Source organism: Phyllobates terribilis, unplaced genomic scaffold (assembly GCF_046119375.1).
Source record: "Phyllobates terribilis strain yellow unplaced genomic scaffold, ASM4611937v1 Scaffold_7__3_contigs__length_470593459, whole genome shotgun sequence".
NCBI classification, from domain to species: Eukaryota; Metazoa; Chordata; class Amphibia; order Anura; family Dendrobatidae; genus Phyllobates; species Phyllobates terribilis.
In genome coordinates this window covers 185,264,432-185,276,785 of record NW_027362767.1, presented here as the reverse complement: position 1 = coordinate 185,276,785, position 12,354 = coordinate 185,264,432, and positions in this window count along the sequence as shown.

Here is a 12,354-nt window from a genome sequence, read left to right as displayed (position 1 = left end):
GTCTTCCGTGTGCAGTGTCATCAAGAAGTGTAAAGCCCATGGCACTGTGGCTAACCTCCCTAGATGTGGACGGAAAAGAAAAATTGACGAGAGATTTCAACGCAAGATTGTGTGGATGGTGGATAAAGAACCTCGACTAACATCCAAACAAGTTCAAGCTGCCCTGCAGTCCGAGGGTACAGCAGTGTCAACCCGTACTATCCGTCGGCGTCTGAATGAAAAGGGACTGTATGGTAGGATACCCAGGAAGACCTCACTTCTTACCCCGAGACATAAAAAAGCCAGGCTGGAGTTTGCCAAAACTTACCTGAGAAAGCCTAAAACGTTTTGGAAGAATGTTCTCTGGTCAGATGAGACAAAAGTAGAGCTTTTTGGGAAAAAGCATCAACATAGAGTGTACAGGAAAAAAAAAGAGGCATTCAAAGAAAAGAACACGGTCCCTACAGTCAAACATGGCGGCGGTTCCCTGATGTTTTGGGGTTGCTTTGCTGCCTCTGGCACTGGACTGCTTGACCGTGTGCATGGCATTATGAAGTCTGAAGACTACCAACAAATTTTGCAGCATAATGTAGGGCCCAGTGTGAGAAAGCTGGGTCTCCCTCAGAGGTCATGGGTCTTCCAGCAGGACAATGACCCAAAACACACTTCCAAAAGCACTATAAAATGGTTTGAGAGAAAGCACTGGAGACTTCTAAGGTGGCCAGCAATGAGTCCAGACCTGAGTCCCATAGAACACCTGTGGAGAGATCTCAAAATGGCAGTTTGGAGAAGGCACCCTTCAAATATCAGGGACCTGGAGCAGTTTGCCAAAGACGAATGGTCTACAATTCCAGCAGAGCATTGTAAGAAACTCATTGATGGTTACCGGAAGCGGTTGTTCACAGTTATTTTGGCTAAAGGTTGTGCAACCAAGTATTAGGCTGAGGGTGCCAATACTTTTGTCCGGCCCATTTTTGGAGTTTTGTGTGAAATGATCAATGATTTGATTTTTGCTTCATTCTCTTTTGTGTTTTTTCCTTGCAAGCAAATTAAATGAAGAGAATAAGACCAAAGAATTTGTGATTGCAATCATTTTCAGGAAGAAACTGAGTATTATCTGACAGAATTGCAGGGGTGCCAATATTTTTGGCCAGCACTGTACATGTCTTTATGTGCTCTATGTGTACACATATGTGTGTGTAGCATATAATGTACGTGTCACATATAGCGTGTGTTTGTATAGTATCCACATTTTTAAATCAGCCCAACGAAGACAAAACTTCAAAAGAATGCTGCTCATTCATCGGGTGATTGGATTCTTCATAAAAGAACAAAAGTCAATGTTCTCAGCAGCACATCGCCCAGTATAAACTGCAGATGTGCTGCTGATAGCATGACACTGTACGGGGACATGATGATCTATTAGTGATCGTTCTGTGCCCAGCATTTTTGTCAGCCTGTGTTAAAAGGTCAGTAAATAAGCGCAGAACGACTTCAATACACTCGATCTTGCTTATTTAAAGGGAATCTGTCACCAGGTTTTTGATTTGTAGTCTGAATACGGCAGGAGATAGGGGCTGAAACACAGATTTCAACGAAGTGTCATTTTTGCTTGTGTGCTGTTGTGCACTTACAATGAAGGTTTTATCAGCTGGGGATTATCACTGCCAGGACTGGTGCACTTGTGAGCACTGATCCGACCATGCCCCCTCTGATAAGCAGCTCACTGTCAATAGACAATGTACATACAGAGCCTAGTGTGAGCGGGGTCAGCTGTGGTGAGGGCGGGGTCAGCTTTCTCAGCTCTGCTATATGCTGCATGGAAAAACTCTGTGTCACAACTGCTGCACCCAAGAAATGAAGTGACACATCACTGGAATCAGGCTTGCCCTACATTATGCTGCTCTCAGATTAAGTAGCAAAAAACCTGCTGACAGATTCCCTTTAACAGTCTGAAATCAGGTCCTGTAAAAACAGCCTAAATGTTTGTGTGCTGGTGCAATAGGTTAACATTTGTCCCACTTTTAACCTTTGTCGAGGGCCACACATTACCTAAAACCTGTAGCATACTTCAGTGGCACGCAAACACCATCTGGCTTACTTGTGTAGCAAGCAGACACTTTCTAGAGTACTTAGGAGGCGATTGACATGTAGCTTGCTTCGGTGACAGGCAGCCATTATATAGTTTGCTTTGGTGGCATACAGACGCCATGCTTTGTGACATGCAGGCCAGGCACCTTATAGTGTGCATCAGTGACACATAGACAAGTTGTAGCATACTTCAGTGCCACAAAGATGCCTTCTACCATGAATTGGTGGCACACAGACGCCATGTACCAAAGCTTTCTTAGCAGGGCCAATGTCACCACCCGGCGCACACGGGCAAGTGCCAGGGCCCTGGACAAACAGGAGACCCACTCGCCGTCGGGTACAACGGCACATTACAGCGCCCTCTCTGTGCCGAGCAGTGCAGAGTCACAAGACGCTGAGGATACTGGAGCAGCGAGGGAAAGGGGAAAGGTGAGTATTTGTTTTTTTTCATTTATGGAGCATTATATGGGGTCCATTATACTATATGGAGGAATATATGGGGCCCATAATACTGTATGGAGCATTATATGAGGCCCATTATACAGTATAGAGCAGTATATGGGGTCCATTATACTATTTGGAGTAATTTATGGGGCCCATTATACTGTATCTCGTATGCTTTGCATCTGAATAAATAATTGCCTGTGCTTCCTGTATAAAATACACACTGCCCTTTCTCCAAAATATGCCCCCCAACACACACTGTGCCCCTATAAAATATGCCTAGTGCACTGCCCCTTTGAATAAAGTACCCCCTCACCACCACCTTTTTCAAAACTAAGCTCCCTTTCAAAATTGTCACCCTCATTATGTGCCCTCACAGCCCTCCTCACCTCGCCCACAATAAGGCATTCAATCCTCGGCTCCCTGATGGAGCGCTTACCATTGATCGCGCCGTCTCTTCTCCTCTGCGGCGCTTCTGTGCCGGAAGCAGTGTGATGATGTCAGCGGCATGAGGACCTTATCATGCTGCCGCACGTCGGCCCGGGACTGACAAGCACTGCCCTAATCCCAGCTCTACGGTGTTCAAATGTATTCACATCTGAAACACACAAATACATTTAAATATAAGAAACAGCAGCCGGCGCATCCCGGACAGCTCCGCGGGCCGCATAATGTGCAGTTCTATTTAGCTATTTATGATGATTTGTTGACAGTCCTATATGGAACGGCCATATAGTATCATTATATACGCTGACATGATTGCAAGTAAAATATGTATATGGCTGATTTCTGTTAGTTCCCGTTTTATTGTACTTACTGTGTTCCGCACAGGTCTAACTTCAGAAAATATGGACTACAAGGCCAAGGAGAAAGCTTGGCTCTCAGATCGAACAGGTTTTTGGTGTTGATAATGGCGATACTCAAATAACTGGTGATCACAAATGGGATGAACAATTTGCTAATATTCAATCCCTACTTATCAAAAGGACGAAGCTCTGGTGGAATCATGCCTTCTTAGAAAAATACATGAGACGCAAGCTAATTCCTAGAGGTTTACGTGTGAGGGTCACCGGTGGACGATGATGCGTTTGTGGCCAAATGGGAGGAGGCGTGTGATACCTGCTCTAACATGTTTATGCAACTTTTGGTGGAATCACTTCTGCCATTACAAACTTAGATAAATTGATTGATGGCGCACAGATAGATCTTAGGTCTAATTGTCCACCTGAAAAAATACAGGCTTTTGAAATTCAGATCGATGGTATGATGGATGTCACTGTGAAAAGAATCCGTGACACTCAATCAACCAAACTTAAAAGAGATATACGAGATTACCAACTTAAGACAGTGTATCGTTGGAGACAAGTACCCTCATTTCGCTCTACGTCTTCTCGGACACCATCTGTCACGTCTCTTTCATCCGTGAGTGATACATCAGAGACACCATCTTCATCTATGGTTACGCGGTCTGGGAGTGATTCCATAAAACAACGTGAATTTAATTACCATCCTTACAAACGTTATGACTTTCAACCAGCTGAGAAAAACCAGAGAGGGAACAAGGTAATTAACTTAAGTCAACATACTCTCTCTGATGTCGATCTTTCCTTACTTAGCAAGGGTCTGTCCTTTTCCCCATCTTCGGGGTTTGATAGCTTTACAGCGATAAAGGACTTGCATATCTTTGCACGGTCACTGATCTTTAAAAGTCTTTTTTACTATGATGATCTCCATAAATTGTTTCCCCCAGAGAGGAGGAACAATTGGCCTTAAGGACATTGAAGGAGCTATCTATTGAACATAACACCACTGAAAATGGTAAGATACCGCCATCCATTAGAAAACGTTCAAAAAAATTCCCTCCCATCTCCTCCTGTACAAATGTAGACCTTTTCGTGCAGATTGTTTCTAATGAGTTTCAGAAAATCCCTCAATTCATTGGGGGTGATAACCTCACTGGTATGGAGCGTGAGAGGCTTAAGATATTGAGTGGTCTAACAGATGTGGTACTGAAACCAGCGGACAAGGGGGGCAATATTGTTATCTGGCCTATACAAATGTAAGAAAAGGAGGCATTCTGCCAACTTAATAATAAAATCTGTTACAAGAAACTTGCATACAACCCCTTGTCCACCTTTAGGCAGCAGCTACAGACTATCCTCGATAATGCTACCAGTGGTGCTATTACCCGAGATCTGGCATCAGCATTGTTGGTTACTGAGCCCTCTATACCCACATTTTACATGCTCCCGAAACTCCACCAAAATTTAGAGACACCTCCAGGGCGCCCCATTATATCTGGGAGAGGTAACTATTTGGAGCATGTCAACAAATGGATTGATTCCAAATTACAGCCCTTGGTTGAGAATCTTCCTTCATTTTTAAAGGATACAGTGGATTTACTACGAAGGGTTGATCGTGTGTATTTGGGGCCTGATACACTGATGATAACAGCGGATGTAGAATCCCTATATACTATTATTAGACATCATGATGGCCTTAGAGCCACAAAATTCTTTTTGGATGGCTCTAATCTACCGATTTGCATTCGTCAATTGGTGATTGAGCTACTGGAATTCACCTTAACACATAATTTTTTTGTCTTTAAGGGGTCCTTCTTCTTGCAGCTCCAGGGAACAGCTATGGGTGCAGCGTTCGCCCCTTCATACGCCAACCTGTTCCTGGGGCTGTGGGAAAGGGACCTCCTCCTGTCAGATCAGCAGGTGTCGATGGGCCGCGTCCTATCCTGGACGCGGTACATCAACGACATTTTGCTGATCTGGCAGGGCTCCACTCAACAGTTAAGAAACCTTTATGTCTGGGTTGAATTGTAACAATTTGAACGTTCACATTACATATCAATATGATCCTAATATGGTGGTGTTCCTTGATGTGACACTCAAGAGAGATGAAGAGAATGCTATACCGACTAATATCTATAGGAAACCTACATCTACTAATATGCTCTTACATGCATCCTCCTCGCATCCGAAACACATGGCTCAGTCTGTTCCTGTGGGACAGGTCAATCGGTTACGCAGGAATCAGGATCTGTTCCACTGATCAAGACTTTGAAAATCAGGCCCGGGACCTTATCAATAGGTTTCGTGATAGAGGCTATAGTCATAGGATGATTAAGAGGGCATATCATAGAGCGAAACATTCATCTCGCCAGAACCTTCTATATGGCCCTCATAATTCTAAGGCAGGGGACCTTGTAAGATTTGTGACTAAATTCCATTCACAAGTGCCTGCAATGGGGAAAGCATTGTGTAAAGCTTGGCCAATTCTGAAGGTGGATCTGATCATCTCTAAATTCATACGAGACACCTACCATTACTTTCCGACGGTCTAAGAACCTCCGGGATTGGTTGGTGAAAAGTCATCTTGGTGGTGAATCTGTATCGACATTCCTGGATGGAGCCGTTAGAAAGCGTGGATGTGTTCCGTGTGGACGCTGTGTGGCTTGTCCCAATGTGGAAAGTTGCAATGAATTTGTGGATTCTAGCAGTTCCACTAAATATAAGATAAAGAAATATATCACCTGTACATCAAAAAATGTGGTGTATTACGCCACTTGCCCCTGTCGGCTAATTTATCTTGGACTCACTACACGCCAACTTAAAATCCGTGTAAGAGAACACGTCTTGGGTATAATTGCAGAGGCGGACCACACAGACACATCCACGTTGAAAATGATTCCACGCCATTTTAAATTATGTCATCAGAGTAACGCGAATTTGTTGAGGGTGAGAGGTATTGACCTGATTGAAGTGGGGATTAGAGGTGGACAAGTATCACAACGCCTGGCCCAATTGGAGTCCAGGTGGATATGGTCTTTAAATACTGTCCATCCGGCGGGACTCAATGAAAATTTGAGTTTTGCACCATTTTTGTGATCACCTTTTATATATGAGTTCTCTTTATCTTCGCCCACATCTTATATATACATGTTTTTTGCCATATGTTGTTTTTTATTTGTTTTTATCTTTATTCATTTTTATGTATTCGTAAGGTCGTCGGGTCCTGTGGCATGCGTTTCCATCATCATGGTACATTCTCCATCAAGCCTGCTCTTCTGTTTGAAGTCCTCCATTCTGTCTTTGACACACAACGAGAATATACACTCCTGTGATGCAAATATCAATAAGTCACCACTATCAGGCTGATACAGTCGGATACCGGGTTCTATAGGCTTGAACTTCCTGTTTAAAGTAGCGTGCATGATTCTTTAGTTCTCGGTGACATGACCGTTTCTTATGTTTGTTGGGTGTATTGACACTGCTTGTTACTTTGTCTATGTGTGCTTATCGTTTTGGACAGTATACATGTGATTAATTTGCCCCTTACGGTAGGTCAATTGACCCTAATGTGACATTTTCACTTTTGGTCTCTGCACTACCTAGGGGGATTTTTTCCATTAATCCTGATGATTACTATACGAATAGCATATAGCGTTATAATTTGCCCCCTGGCTGGTGCTGATTCCTTGAGTGTATTCATTGTCTATACCTATATGTTTTGATCTAGGTCAATGATCAATCTGCATGCTTAATTGGGGGCCGCCTAAGGCGATGGGATACCCCCCAGGGTATTACATGGCCAGGTGGTAGGGTAATAGTCCTCGGGATATTCTGACATTTTGCAGTACTCAATATTGCCTTTTGCCAGTACGCATGCACGCCATGGTCCTGGCACCTCAGCTGGCTTTCGGCATCAGCTATACTGTACGGAGCGATCCTGCCGTCCAGTTTTGATGCCGACGCCGCTGAGCGTCCCTGTTACCATGACAGTGCATGCGTCAGCTTGGCTTCAGGAGAGCATCGCTGCGTTACCTTGACTACGGACGTCACTTCCGGGGTGGGCATTAAATTGATTGGCTCACGGTCGGCCATTATTGTGTTACGTCGACCATTGACGTCACTTCCGAGGGAGGGCATTCAATTGATTGGCCTGCGATCTGCAGGCATTACGTTACCTTGACGTTGGACGTCACTTCCGGGGGCGTGCACTGCCTTGATTCGCCAGCGTTTTGCCACCGGGCTATTGGACATTGGACACTCATACAATGCCCCTTGACAAAGGCCCACGCCGAAACGCGTGTCGGGGTTGAGCACAGGTTCTGGTCTCTCCTGGTATATTCTCTTTTAAAGGTAATATGCTTGTACTTTATAAGCCATGGTCTGCCTGTAGAGACTTACCTAGTGGACCAGTGGTTGAGATTTCTAGCATGTATGCATATGTATAAGGAAATAGATACAGATACATTATCTTGATATTATATGATAATCATATGCATCTCTCCATGTATTTACCCGTCATGCTCTTTCTCATATGGCAATTGCTATTGATGTTTTATTCCACATCAACCTGTCTATATTTAATCAATAAAGTTTATTTAATTGCATATTTGAGACATTATGATCATCCTTTTGGCGACTTGTCGCCCCCTCTCCCTATTTAGCTATTTATGATGATTGGTCGTGTTGACAGTCCTATATTGAACGGCCATATAATATCATTATATACGCTGACATGATTGCAAGTAAAATATGTATATGGCTGATTTCTGTTAGTTTCCTTTTTTTTTAATGTGCAGTTCTGATGTAGAACATAGAGGTCAAAGGAAGACAGCAACCACACAAGCACCATGGTGTAAAAGTAGTGATAGGTCTAGTCTCGACAGGGGAGGCATGGCGAGGGATGGGAAAGATGTAGGGTGGACAGCAATAAAGCAACTCTGTCCAGCCATTGCACAACTATGACTTCAGCATGCTGGGGCTTGTGTGGTCACACCAGCTAGACTTCTTCAGGGTGGAGATCACCAGATCTCAGGGAGGAGATAAGAAGTGACTCTACCAATCGAGTAAATAACTAAAAGGTGGTACAGTAGTGTTCAAAATAATAGCAGTGCAATATGACTAACCAGATCAATCACTGTTTTTGGTATAAATTATATTCCCACATGTTAAACAATTTACCAGTTAGTGCAGTAGATTCTAAGAAAACCCCCCGACTCCGCATTCATGATCTGCAGGTTTTTAAGTCTGTGTATGTGAATAATTAATTGTACGGGGTGTTCAAAATAATAGCAGTGTGGAGTTCAATTAGTGAGGTCAATCATTCTGTGAAGAAACAGGTGTGAATAAGGTGGCCCTTATTTAAGGCTGTGTGCCCACTATGCGGTTTTTCAAGCATTTTTGCTGCAGAATTTCCGCAGCGTAAACGCTTGATAATACGTGCCCCATGATCCCCAATGAAAATCTGCATGTTCTGTGCCCATTCTGCGGAATTTTCCTTACGGAAAAATCTGCAGCATGTCAATTATTTGTGCGTTTCTGTATGCGGATTTGAGGTCCCAATGCATTTGAAAAACACAAGTCAAATCCGCATGTAAAAACACTGCAAAAAGGCGTCTAAAATCCACAAGCGTTTTTACTGCCAAGAACATGCAGAAACGCTGCAGAAGTTTTCTGCTTTAATTCTGCATCGTGGGCACATACCCTAAGGGTGAAGTCAGCACATGTTGTACCTGCATTTCTCCTTGAAAGCTTGAGAACTATGGGTCGTTCGATACATTGTTCAGAAGAACAGTGTACTTGGATTAAAAAGTTGATTGGAGAGGTTAAAACTTATAAAGAAGTGCAGACAATGATCGGCTGTTCAGCTAAAATGATCTCCAATGCTTTAAAATGGAAAGCAAAACCAGGGAGACGTGGAAGAAAACAGAAGACTACCATCAGAATGGATCGAACAATAGCCAGAATGGCAAAGGCTCACCAATGATCAGCTCCAGGATGATCAAAGACAGTCTCAAGTTACCTGTGAGTACTGTGACAGTTAGAAGACGCCTGTGTGAAGCTAATCTCTTAGGAAGAAGTCCCCGCAAAGTCCCACTCTTAAAAAAAAAAAAGACATGTACTGAAGCGGATACAATTTGCCAAAGAACACATCAACTGGCCTAAAGAGGAATGGAGAAATATTTTGTGGCCTGATGAAAGTAAAATTGTTCTTTTTAGGTTCAATGGCCGCAGACAGTTCATCAAAGGACCCCCAAACTCTGCATTCAAGCCACAGTGCACTGAAGACAGTGAAGCATGGTGGTGCAAGCTACATCCTCAAACAAAAATACATATTGTGAGTTTGTAAAGACAAATGCAGTAGTTAACAATTATCTACATTTCTCTTCATGTTTTGAATTAGAAAACAGTGAGAAATGTTCCCAATGCTGGAAATAAAAACTGGTAGAAAGATTTTGTGCTTAACTCATGTTTTTGAACACAATGCTATTATTTTGAACAGTACTGTACATGACCAGAAGAGAGGACTCCAACCTGGGCGGATCTTATGTCCCCTAAGAACTGACTGTCGTGATCAGCGCCCCCGGGCACACCAGCTGTGGTGGAACTGCTCCCAACATGGTGAAATGGCCCATAACATCCCATGCCTGTCCGAAGCTGCAGTTCCATAACAGCATGGGTACCAAAGGTTGTGGTCTCGGATGTACAGCCTCGCCTACACGGCCTGACTACTTCTCTGTGCTTCTTTTATACAGGAAAAATGAGTGAAACGTTGTCAACCCCTCCGGAACCAGGAGTACACCCCTTAAAGGTAACCTGTCAACATAGCGGAGGGAGGTAATAGTATCGCTAACGCTGCTCGATCCCCCAATATAAATGGCACCTTTCTTGAGATCTGATGGGAGTCATGAAAAATCTAGTGAAGCCATATGCAATCAGGCTAGAGGCGTCAGTGCAAAAGAAAGAAGCCGTCAAAGTGCAGCGACATGCCCACAGGGCACTACCATCATGATTTGCATATTGTGGTATAGCAACAAGCTCAGCTGTATGCGGAGGAAAAACACGGAATACTGTCTTTAAATTTTTGGGTTAGTTTATTTAGCAGTCAAAAACTACCCTGGAGTCCAAAACACCTAATTACTTACCGGTAATGTGTTTTTTCGGATTCCATGAGAGCACCCCAAACGAGAGAGGGATCCACCCTCCAAGGACAGGGAACCACCAGGCTTTAAAATGGGTGGTTCCTCTTCCCCTATCAGTTGGTTACAGAGACTGGAAGAACTAATCTTAGGAACACCGTTAGTCCACCACAACCCCAACACCACGTGTATAATACACAAGACACCAAGAGGAGAAGGTGAAGATATGAACCGTCAACAATGGGAGGGAATATGAGGGTGTTGTCATGGACTCTGAAAAAACACATTACCGGTAAGTAATTACGTGTTTATCGATCGTCCATGACAGCACCCCATATGAGAGAATTACAGAGAAGTGAACACTTTAGGGAGGGACCACCGCCTGCAGAACCCTACTCCCAAAGCTGACGTCAGTACCGGAAAGGTCAAGCCTATAGTGCTTATAGAAGGTTGAGGGTGAGGACCAGGTGGCCGCTCTACAGATTTGATCAATAGAAACTCCTGACCTTTTGCATGGATTTATATAGTGTGACCAATCAAATCCCTTGACAACCCGCATGCGGAAATGCATGTGAAGAACGCTTCACTTCCGCTTGTCCCTAGCAGGAAAAACGCATGTACAATCCGCATGTACAACCCGCATGTACAGTCTGCATGTACAATCCGCATCTATAATCCGCATGTACAATAAGCATGTATAATCCGCATGCGTTTTTTCTGCAGGGAGATGCAGTAATGCTCAGGAAAAAATCCTTAGCATTTCTGCATCGTAGGCACATAGCCTAAGACCATGTTCACATGGAGATTTTTGAGCCATTAGTAAATAATGAGTTTTTCCAAGCAGAAACCACTTTAGTAAACTCTTGTTTTTTTATGGAGCTGTTGGAGGAGTTTTTTTTGTTTCCTAAAGCTTTTTTGCTGCCTTTTAATTTAACACTAACCAGTATGGAGCAGTTGCCGGCTGTAGTAATGACTGACTATATAGAGCGGTTTGCCTGAAGAGGCCGGCAGGGGTCCCGCCTGAAGAGGCCGGCAGGGCCCGTCTGTGCACGTTGGCTCAGCAACATCTTGAGAGAAACAGATTAAAAATCAAACGGTTAAGCCAGGGCCGGCGTCAGAACCCGGGCAAGTGCTGGGGCCCTGAGCATGCGGGGGGGCCCACTTGCAGTCAGGCACCCCGTCGGGCTATGGGCGGAGAACGGTGCCAGCGCTTCTCCGCCACTTGTTCAGGGCCGCGGCAGCCTGATACTTACCTCTCCCCGTGCCTCCGCAGATCCACGGTCTTCCTGCTGTGCGCTCCCTGTGAGGTGCGGTGATGTCTTTCATCCGCGCCCTCCCCTGAGCCGTCACAGCACAGAGCGGGAAGACGCCGGCAACGCTGGAGTCCGGACCTGAGCAGCAAGAGCAGGTGAGGAGGAGTGAGGTGAGTATTTGATTTTTTTTATGTATGGAGGCATGGGGCATTATATGGGGGGGGGACATCCAGCATAGAGCATTATATGGGGGGGTGACATCCTGCATGGGGCATTATAAAAAGGGGGGGGGTGACATCCTGCATGGGGCATTATAAGGGAGGGGGGGGGTGACATCCTGCATGGGGCATTATAAGGGAGGGTTGTGTGACATCCTGCATGGGGCATTATATGGGGGGGTGACATCCTACATAGGGCATTATAAAGAGGGGGGGTGACATCCTGCATGGGACATTATAAGGGAGGGGGGGTGACATCCTGCATGGGGCATTATAAAGAGGGGGGGGTGACATTCTGCATGGGGCATTATATGGGGGGGTGACATCCTGCATGAGGCATTATAAGGGAGGGGGGTGTGTGACATCCTGCATGGGGCATTATAAGGGAGGGGGTGTGACATCCTGCATGGGGCATTATAAGGGAGGGGGG